General features: G+C 41.9%; 1 pseudogene; it reads left to right on the plus strand.

Annotated features, from left to right (window-relative positions):
• Positions 1–949: 949 nt before the first annotated feature.
• LOC118902317 lies at positions 950–1775 on the plus strand (annotated as a pseudogene).
• The last annotated feature ends 9087 nt before the right edge of the window (positions 1776–10862 follow it).

The following is a 10862-nucleotide window of genomic DNA, read 5'->3' on the forward strand; positions in this document are numbered from 1 at the left end:
CGAATGAACTTTTTGGCCAACCCAATATTAGCAAAGTACCAAGCTCATAATAAATGCTTAATAAATATTAGCTGCTTTAATGTTGTTACTATTATTATTATTCAAAAGAGTTATCATTTAGTTGGGAAATCACACAAAACAGCAGCAAAGAGTTTAAGTACATCATTAAGCTCTAAACTGTGTGGCAAAGGTTATTAATCCTGGTGTTCAAAACAGGTTAATGGAGTCTGGAGTCATCCAGGAAGCCTTCCTGGAGGAGCAGTGGTCTAACTGGTCCTTGAAGGATGGGCAAGATTTGGGGAAGGAAAGAGAACGTGGAGGAGTTGGTCCCAGGCAAGGCAAGGCGAGGTCAATGTGGAAAAGAGTATAACTCGACCAGGATCTGTGACAGGTCCATTCCTAGCTCATTCCCCTGTTGCATTTACCTTTGGTTTGTCTGTTAGAGAATATTTCACTATTCATTTCTCCACTGACATACCATAAAAACATTAATCAGCTGAATTATATTCTTATCAATACCTGTCAAGAGCACACAATTAACTACAGATTTGTAAACTCCTCAGGGGCAGGGGGCAGGCCTTTAGCTGTTTCTCAAACACACTTCAGCATTAAAAAGTTTGAACTGGTAAGTGAGAAGGAAAAGAAGAACTTGAGCCTGCTGCTGTCAAACAAGCTTGTCCTGATGAGCAACCCGACTGCTCTCTTGCCTAAGACCAGAGTTGAGTTCAAGTTTGAAACACTACATGGCAAATCTCTAGCCAAAGCCCTCACCTGCCCCTCCTTTGATTAACAATCTCTAATTCAGGAAGTGGAACTATGGCATCTTTGGTGTCAGAGGCTGGATTTGGGCAAGAAAAAGCCCACCCACACTCCTCAAGCAGAAAGAGAACAGGGTGAGGGGGATCACTTTAGACCTTGAAGCCCTAGGCGTCCCAGTGGTTTTAGCACGATGAGCTCAATCGGCACCAGGTGTGACCTGTCAGCCTCTACATTCTCTCCTGATGCAAGAGTTTTTCAAGTTGAGTATGCTATGAAGGCTGTGGAAAATAGAAGTACAGCTATTGGAATCAGATGGAAAGATGGCATTGTCTTTGGGGTAGAAAAATTAGTCCTTTCTAAACTTTATGAAGAAGGTCCTAACAAACGACTTTTTAATGTTGATCGGCATGTCTGAATGGCAGTAGCAGGTTTGTTGGCAGATGCTCGTTCTTTAGCAGACATTGCAAGAGAAGAGGCTTCCAACTTTAGATCTAACTTTGGATATAACCTTCCACTAAAACATCTTGCAGACAGAGTGGCCATGTATGTACATGCCTATACACTCTACAGTGCTGTTAGACCTTTTGGCTGCAGTTTCTTGTTAGCGTCTTACAGTGTGATGATGGTGCACAACTCTACATGATTGACCCATCGGGTGTTTCATATGGTTATTGGGGCTATGCCCTTGGCAAAGCCAGGCAAGCTGCGAAGACAGAAATCCAAAAGCTTCAGATGAAAGAAATGACCTGCCGTGATGTTGTTAAAGAAGTTGCAAAACTAATTTACATAGTACACGGTGAAGTTAAGGATAAGGCTTTTGAACTAGAGCTCAGCTGGGTTGGTGAAATAACTAACGGAAGACATGAAATTGTTCCAAAAGATATAAGTAAAGAGGCAGAGAAATATGCCAAGGAATCTTTGAAGGAAGAAGACGAATCAGATGATGATAACATGTAACATTTACTTCATTTACTTCTATTTAACTATTTAGCCCTTTGGATTATTACATACCCACTGACCAACTTTCATTAAATCTTTGTCTTGTAAAAAAAAAAAAAGAACAGGGTACAAGGCTGAATTACAGGAGGAGAGGAAAAACAAATGTGTTTTGGAGGAGAGGAAAAACAAATGTGTAAAATACGTCCTGGGGTTTATAATCTAATTAGGAGGATAAAATCAACCAAGTACACAACTAAATAGGAAACCAGGCCAAGAAGTCTTGGGACGATGTCTTGGAGAGGGTAAGGCTTCTCCTATGAGACTGAGAAGGTACAAGCTATTCTAAGTGAAGAGAATTGTGAGTAACAGTGGGAAAGCCCAGCGTCTGCTCTGGGCAAGGCAGAAGTTGGGGGTGACATAAAGTTGGAGAAGCCAGCTGAAGGCAGATTATGAAATGCTTTCAGTGCTAGGGAGTAGTGCCTTGGAAAGAAACAGGATGTGTATTAGTCAGAGTTCTCCAGAGAAAATGGAACCAATAGGATACACAGGGATAAATATAAGAGGAGGTTTATAATAGGAATTGGCTCACATGATTATGGAGGTTGAGAAGTCCCATGATTTACTCCGTACAAGCTGGAGAACCAGGAAAGCTGGTAGTGTAATTCAGTCGGAGTCCAAAGGCCTGAGAACCAGAAGCACAGATGTCTGAGGTCAGGAGAAGATGGATGTCTCAGCACAAGCAGAGAGAGCAAATTCATCCTACCTCTGCCTTTTTATTCCACTCAGGCCTTCAGTGGATTGAATGATGCCCACCAGCACCATTGGTGGAGGTTATCTCTACCCAGTCTACCAATTCAAATGCTAATCTCTTCCAGAGATACCCTCACAGAAACACCAAGAAATGATGTTTTACCAGCTATCTGGTCATCCCTTAGCCCAGTCAAGTTGATACATAAAATTAACCAACACAGAGCCCAGGTTTAGGAAGATTCATCCAGGCAGCTTGTGCTGGGTAGAGTCAGACGATTCCTGAAGCAGTCCAGAGGGGAAAGGACAGTCACAGCTAGGGCAGAAGTGGTGGAGAGAGAGTAGAAGGCAAAGATGGGAGAGGTGGGTAACCACCCCTATTACCCTCTCCCTTGCTCACCAAGTTCCAGCCAAAATGGTCTCCTTGTTGGACTTCAAACATGCCAGGCATGCCTCCACACAGTGTCTTTGCCTTTGCAACAGTCTTCCCCGGAAGTATGTAAGTCTCATTCTTTCACTTCTACTCAAGTCCCCTTGACCACCAAATATAAAATAGCACCCTTCCCCCATCATGGCACTCCCTAGTTCTCTTACCTTGCTTTATTTTTCTCCATGGCACTTATCACCATCTGACCTAATATATATTTGTTTATTTTCTGCCCATTCCCAATAGTGTGCAAGCTCCACGAGGGCACAGATTTTTTTTAGTTCACCATCGTAGCCTCAGTGCCTAGAATAGGGTGCACAGTATGAATACTCAATAAATAACTGCATTGGTTTTAGATGGGCAGGTTAATGTGACATCAACAGTTTGAGACTGTGACATGCAAGACAGTAGTACCTTTAACAGAGATAGGAAAGTTGGGATAGAAAAATGTTTGTTCAACATGGAACATGTTGAATTTGAGATATATGAAATTAATTGAAAATTCAGGACTAGTCCAGAGCAAACCTGCAGGGAAGTGGAAGGCAGAATCCAAATCTCCAAAGAGTAAAAAAAAAAGCTGAGAGGAAAAAGGTTGAAAGGAGGAGCAGGATGGAGAGTCAGATACAAAGGGCACAACCATAGATGGTCAAGGCCATAAATGGGAAAGTAAATCACTAGGTCAGAAACCATAAAGAAACATTCAGGTTGAATATGAAATATGTCAGGAAAAGGTGATTGGGGTCAAGGCCATGGGAAAGAACCATTAGGCCTTTTACAGGCTGCATTTATCCGTGCTGGCTATAGGGAGCCAGGTAGGACTCATGGCTTAGCACTCAAGAGCTGCCCTCCACAAGTTAGACCAGGGCAAGAAACCCAGAGTTGGAGGCATCTACTGAGCTCATCAGGAGCTGTGATACAAAGATTTGGTCTCTGCCCCATCTGAACAGGAGTGACAACAGAAGCTTTGTGAACTGATGAGTCACTAAGGAAGAAAATGCAGAGTTCGAGTTGCAACTAGTGGCCCCAGGGTTAAACTGACCCCCAGGAATGTTTTATTTGGGCTACACAAGGTTTTATTTTCCAAATTAACATCTAGTTTTTTTTTAAATTTATTTATTTGGTTGCACCGGGTCTTAGTTGCAGCCAGCAGGCTCCTTAGTTGTGTCTTGCGGGCTCCTTAGTTGTGGCTCACGGGCTCCTTAGTTGTGGCATGCGAACTCTTAGTTGTGGCATGCATGTGGGATCTAGTTCCCTGACCAGGGATCAAACTCTGGCCCCCTGCATTGGGAGTGCAGAGTCTTAACCACTGTGCCACCAGGGAAGTCCCTAACGTCTACTCTTTTTTTTTTTGGCTGCGTTGGGTCTTCATTGCTGCGCACAGGCTTTACTCTAGTTGCGGTGAGCGGGGGCTACTCTTCATAGCCGTGTGCGGGCTTCTCATTGCGGTGGCTTCTCTTGTTGTAGAGCATGGGCTCTAGGCACATGGGCTTCAGTAGTTGTGGCTTGTGGGCTCTAGAGCACAGGCTCAGTAGCTGTGGCACACGGGCTTAGTTGCTCCACGGCATGTGGGACATCAGAGACCAGGGCTCAAACCCGTGTCCCCTGCATCGACAGGAGGATTTTTAAGCACTACGCCACCAGCGAAGCCCCCTAACGTCTACTTTTTTTTTTTAATTAATAGTAATCTTTTATTTATTTATTTATTTTTATATTTATTTTTGGCTGTGTTGGGTCTTCGTTTCTGTGCGAGGGCTTTCTCTAGTTGTGGCAAGCGGGGGCCACTCTTCATCGCGGTGCGCGGGCCTCTCACTATCGCGGCCTCTCTTGTTGCGGAGCACAGGCTCCAGACGCGCAGGCTCAGTAGTTGTGGCTCACGGGCCTAGTTACTCCGCGGCATGTGGGATCTTCCCAGACCAGGGCTCGAACCCGTGTCCCCTGCATTGGCAGGCAGATTCTCAACCACTGCGCCACCAGGGAAGCCCCACATCTACTTTTAAATGTTAGAATTTTCACCAGAAAACCCTTATTTCTGGTTTATCTTGCAGAAACTGGAAGATTTGGTGACACTGGGCTAACATTTCACTTGATAATAAGAGTCTGAGCTGAGTTGTGACTGGTGCCTTTAAAGGAAGTGTATAGGGTAGGCTAGGCTACAAAATAGAAGGAGCTTAGGATGAAGATTTGTTTCTTGTTCACTCAAAGTCCAGGGTCAGTCGGGCAACTCTCCAGAGCAGCTTTCCTCCTGGCAATGACTCAGGGATCCAGGCTGCTTACACCTTATGACTCTAGTTCAACTTATGGTCTACATGATCAGCAGGGAGCAGTAGCTGTTCAGATCAAGCTGCTCCATAGCTTTTAACATGCTTCCTACTTGATGAGACACAGCTCCTTCCTCTGACAGTCTGTCTGCCAGAACTAGTCACATTCCCCCTAGTAGGGAGCTGAGAAATGGGGAGCTTATGGATTTGGGGTGAGCAGTAAACGTCTCTGCCACAGGGAGCATGTGCTCTGTATGCAGTTTGCCACAATGCCTACCAGGCTGCTTAAATATTCCCATTAGCCGCCTGACTCCTGGAGGCATCTGCATCCATAGCCTTTGGGGCAAAAAGAGAGGAGGGCAGGGAGAGAACCTTGTGGAATGCTACCAGGGGCTAGCTCACAATAGAACCCTACACTGGCAGGTGTCTTTCTGCCTTTCCTCTCCTCCCCAAGGTAGCTGGTTATCGAGAGAACCCACACCCACACCTAGCCATCTCTTTCCCACTTTCCTGGGCACACCACTGAGGGATGCCTGCTTTTTCTCCAGAGATGAGGATTCAAAATGTTCTTGTGCTCCAGCCACTGCATATTTCCAATTCCTCATAGTCAAGAATACTCTTCTATATTCTATCCACTTTACTTCCCCTTGCATTGCGTTTTTCTGTTTACCCTTGTTCTGCAGAGCTGAGTAGGAACAGAGCTGCAACAAGAACCTGCACTACTAGGCTCTAGAAATTACGAATCCCCATGTAAAACGTTATTCAGGAAGACAATGTATGTGCTGTCCCTTTAAAGTGCTTGCTTTATAGATCTTATTTTTCCCCTCTGGCTTTTAAAATTATTATCATTTGTTCCTCCTTTTCTGCCTTCTTTTGGATTAAATAACTTTTTAAATCCCACATTAATTAATTTATTGGATTTTTAGCTATACTTCTTTGCATTATTTTTTTTCCAATATATGGGTTTAATTGGGAAGTAAAATTAAATGTCCAGCAAGAGGAATTAATTGGAACAAACTGTTTTTCACAGCTAAGCATAAAATTAAAACATAGCAAACCAGAAGAAGTGAAATAATTGGTTTATAATGAATTATAATTTTTAATCACTGAGAGCCCCCAAACCTACTCATTTTCCTTTTACAGTAAATTTTATTTTTAGATTAATTCTAGTTTTCCTTATTACAAATGCAATACTTACTACAGAATAATTAAGATACAATTAAGTGAAAAAAAGTCATAGGAAAATCACATGCCTCCAGATATTTTCATGTATCCAGATACCACCACTAATAAAACCTTGATGTTTATATTTCCAAATCCTAGTCTATGTTTAAGTTGTTTAAGTAAGTTTTATTGACTTTAGGCACACTATCATAGTTTACACAAGCATCCCATCAATTGTGAAACCCTAAAGGTTTCCAACTAACCCATTTTTTTTTCTTTTTTTTTTAATTGGAGTATAACTGCTTTACAATGGTGTGTTAGTTTCTGCTATATAACAAAGTGAACCCGCTATATATATACATATATCCCCATATCTCATCCCTCTTGCAGCTCCCTCCCACCCTCCCTATCCCACCCCTTTAGGTGGACACAAAGCACCAAGCTGATCTCCCTGTGCTATGCGGCTGCTTCCCACTAGCTATCCATTTTACATTTGGTAGTGTATTACTTCTCTGCTTTTTTTTTTTTTTTTTTTTGGCTGCATTGGGTCTTCGTTGCTGTGCGCGGGCTTTCCCTAGTTGCGGTGAGTAGGGGCTACTCTTCGTTGCGGTGCACGGGCTTCTCATTGCAGTGGCTCCTCTTGTTGCAGAGCACAGGCTCTAGGCGCTCAGGCTTCAGTAGTTGTGGCTCATGGGCTCTAGAGCGCAGGCTCAGTAGTTGTGGTGTATGGGCTTAGTTGCTTCGCAGCATGTGGGATCTTCCCGCACCAGGGCTCAAACCCGTGTTCCCTGCGTTGGCAGGCAGATTCTTAACCACTGTGCCACCAGGGAAGCCCTCTGCATTATTTTTAAAGTTCCCGTTCTAAGGCTTAGAATATCTATCCTTAACCTTTCATAGCCTACTTAGAGTTAATATTGAATCTCTTCAGACAGAAAGACCATCACCCTTTACGCTATAGTTGTAATACACACATTACACCTAAATACATCATAAATCCCACAACACAATGTTCTAAAATTTGCTTTTAACAATCAGATGCATTTTTAAAAAATTAAAAGGGAAAAAAGTCTTCTATATTTATGCAGCAATTTACAATTTCTGAAACTCTCCATTCTTTCCTGAAGATCTCAATTTCCTCTGGTGTCATTTCCCCTCAGCTTTCTTCTTCTGGCACTCTAAGAATCTTGTTTCTCTGCTTTCAGGACTCTATAGTTCATGGGAAGCCCATCGCCATTCAAATTATTCTTCCCCTGTATATGATGTCACTTTTTTTCTGAATGCTTTCAAGATTTTCTTGCTATCACTGGTTTTCAGCATTTTGACTATGATAAGCCAATGCAGTTTTCTTTATGTTTACACTGTTCAGTGTTTACTGAGCTTCCCGAATCGTAACCAAATGTGGTTAACCAAATCTACAGTTTGGGGGTATTATTTCTTCAAATATTTACTATCCTATCTCTTTCTCTCCTCTCCTTTCGAGACTTCAGTAACATGTTCAATCTTTTGATATGGCCCACAGGTCCCTGAGGCTCTGCTCACTTTTTTTTTTCCAATCTTTTTTTCCCTCTCTTCAGATTTGATCATTTCTGTTGATCTGCCTTCAAGTATAGAGACTCTTTCCTATCATCTCTCTTCTGCTCTTAATCTCATCCATGAAATTTATTTCAGATATTGTATTTTTCAATTTGAAAATTTCCATTTCATTCTTTTCATATTTTCTATTTCTCTGGTGAAATTTCCTACCTTTTCATTCATTACAAGTATATTTTACTTTAACTCAACAAGCACAGTTATAATAGCTGCATTAAAGTCCTTGTCTGATCATTTCAACATCTGGCTCATCTCAAGGTTGGCCTCTGTTGTCTTTTCCCTCCAGAATGGGTCACGTTTTCCATGTTCTTCACATGTTGAATAATTTTGACTATATCCTATACATCATGAATGTTATGTTTTGAAGACTCTAGATTCTGTTATATCCCTCTGTGGCAAGCAGAATAATGGCCCTCTCAAAGATGACAACATCCAAACTTCTGGAACCTGTGAATATGTTATATTACACAGCAAAAGGGAATTAAGGCTGCATATGGAATTACAGTTGCAAACTGGATGACCTTAAAATAGGAAGATTATACTGGATTATCCAGGTGGGCCCAATGTATCACAGGGGTCCTTAATAGTGAAAGAGGGTAGCAGAAAGAAAAGTCAGAGTCAAAGCGATCAGTACAAGAAGGATTCAACCCAATGTTTCTGGCTCTGAAAATGTAGGAAGGGGACCATGAGTCAAGGAACATGGGCATTTATACAGAAGGTGGAAAAGGCAATGAAACAGAATCTCCCATAGAGCCTCCAGAAGGAACGCAGTCCTGTCAACACTTTTATTTTAGCTCAGCGAAACCCATTTCAGACTTCTGACCCCGAATCATAAAAGAATAAATTTGTGTTTTTCTAAGCCCCTAAATTTGTGGAAATTTCCTACAGCAGGAACAAGGAACTAAGGCATCCTCCAAAAATGTTCATGTTTTCATTTTAGCAAGCAATTAAATTGGTTGGACCCAAACTACACACTCTCTCTCTCACATGAGGTAGACAGCAGCTCAGATCTCAGTTCAATTCTTTTTTTTTTTTTTTTTGCTTTCCTCAGCTGAACAGTTCGTGCATTCACGCTTCAATGACCAGCCAGAGACTTGGGCAGAGTCAACACTAGAATTCAGGCTCTCTTCTTTACAGTATTCCCTCCTGACTTTCTGAGACAGAGACTAAGTAAATGGCATCACCCAAGTGTTCATGCCAAAAAGTTGGGAGAGTTCCCTCTCCTGTGCCCTTCATATCTAATCAATCATGAAGTCCACTTCTAAAATATATCTGCATCTATCCCTTTCCATCTCTTCATTCATGCCTAAAACACCAACTTCTCTCATCAGGATTACACCAGGGTTGACTTACCCAGTAGGCACAGCAGGCACAATGCCTGGGCCCCACCATACTTTAAGGGGCCCATAAAAACATTTTAGTTTATTTTTAAATTATAAGAAAAAAATAGGAACTTCCCTGGTGGTCCAGTGGTTAAGACTACATGCTCCCAATGTAGGGGGCCCGGGTTCAATCCCTGGTCGGGGAACTGGATCCCGCATGCCGCAACTTAAAAAAAAAAAAAAAAAAAAAAAAAGATGCTGCACACAGCAATGAAGATTCCACGTGTTGCAACTAAGACCCGGTGCAGCCAAAAAAAATAATAATAAAAATAAATAAATAAATATTTTTTAAAAAAAGAAATGTTTAGGTCAGAGAAAATGTATAATATTAACATACTGGTCTTTATACCAGGACAATCGTAAAATATAATTTTTAATACTGTTTTTTGGAGAAAAGGGCCTATGAAGGCAAAAGTACCTAGAGTCCATGAAAAGTCATTGTGAGATCCTGGCAGCAAGAACCTTTTAACTGGTTTTTCTCTTCCATTAGTGCATGTGTATAATCCACTCTCCATTCAGTAAACTGAGTAATCTTGTTGTCCTTGCTTAAATTAAAGTATGACTTCTATACAGTAAAGTGCGCAACCCTTAAGTGTACAACCTGACGTACATAAATATACACTTATGTAACCACCACCCACATCAAAATACTAAGTAATTCTTTTCCAGATTTTATTCAAGTCATGACATTCCCTTGCATAAAATCTTTCCATGCTTTCCCAATCCACTTGGAATAAAATCCAAACTCCTAAACCTGCTTCACAGAGCCTCACATGATCCAACCCCTACCTATTTCTCAAACCTCATCTTGTACGACTCTCCCCCCTCCCTCACCAAACTCCAGCTACCAGCTTTTAAATTCCTCAACTTGCCAACATGTTCCTGCCCTGGAGCATTTGATCTGGTAGTGCATCCTCTACCTTCAGCTAAAGCTCTTCACGGGTCTGGCTCTTTGTAATTCAGATCTCAGTTTACATGTCACTTCCTCAGAGGACTTCCCTGACCATGCAATCTAAAGTTGCACAAAAACACTTTTATTAAGTCACCTTACTTACCTGCAGAGTGCTTATCATTTCTAATATTTTATTTATTCACTGCTTATTGTCTGTCTTTCCCTCACTGAACTGTAACATCCTTTGGAGCAGTTTTGTTCTCCGTTGTACCCAAAATGCCAACAACAGTGCCTGACACATGGTAAGCGCTCAATGAAAATTTTCATTGAATTAACTACTATCTATGATAAAAATATAGCATTAGCTAGAGGAAGCATGGATAGCACTCGGCTGTGAAATCCTAAGGGCCTGAGTTTGACTGAATTTAGTCGGTAAAATGAAGGATTAAAAGAGGTAAAAGCCCGTGGCAAGTAAGTGTTCAATATTTGTTACTTATTCCTTCTAAAGATGCCCAATTAAAACCATCCTTAAGCAGAATACTGGGTTTGTTTTGCTTTAACAAAAAGCGATTTACAAAGAAACTCAAAAATCTTCCCTTTCAGGAAACCAACTGTGGCACGCCCATTCTGGGTTCCAGCCAGCTGCCATTCGGTGCCAGAGAAATAGAACCTGCAAGCGCGGCCCCGCCCCTTCCGCACCGGCC

This window comes from Balaenoptera musculus, chromosome 10 (genome assembly GCF_009873245.2).
Source record: "Balaenoptera musculus isolate JJ_BM4_2016_0621 chromosome 10, mBalMus1.pri.v3, whole genome shotgun sequence".
Taxonomy (NCBI): Eukaryota; Metazoa; Chordata; class Mammalia; order Artiodactyla; family Balaenopteridae; genus Balaenoptera; species Balaenoptera musculus.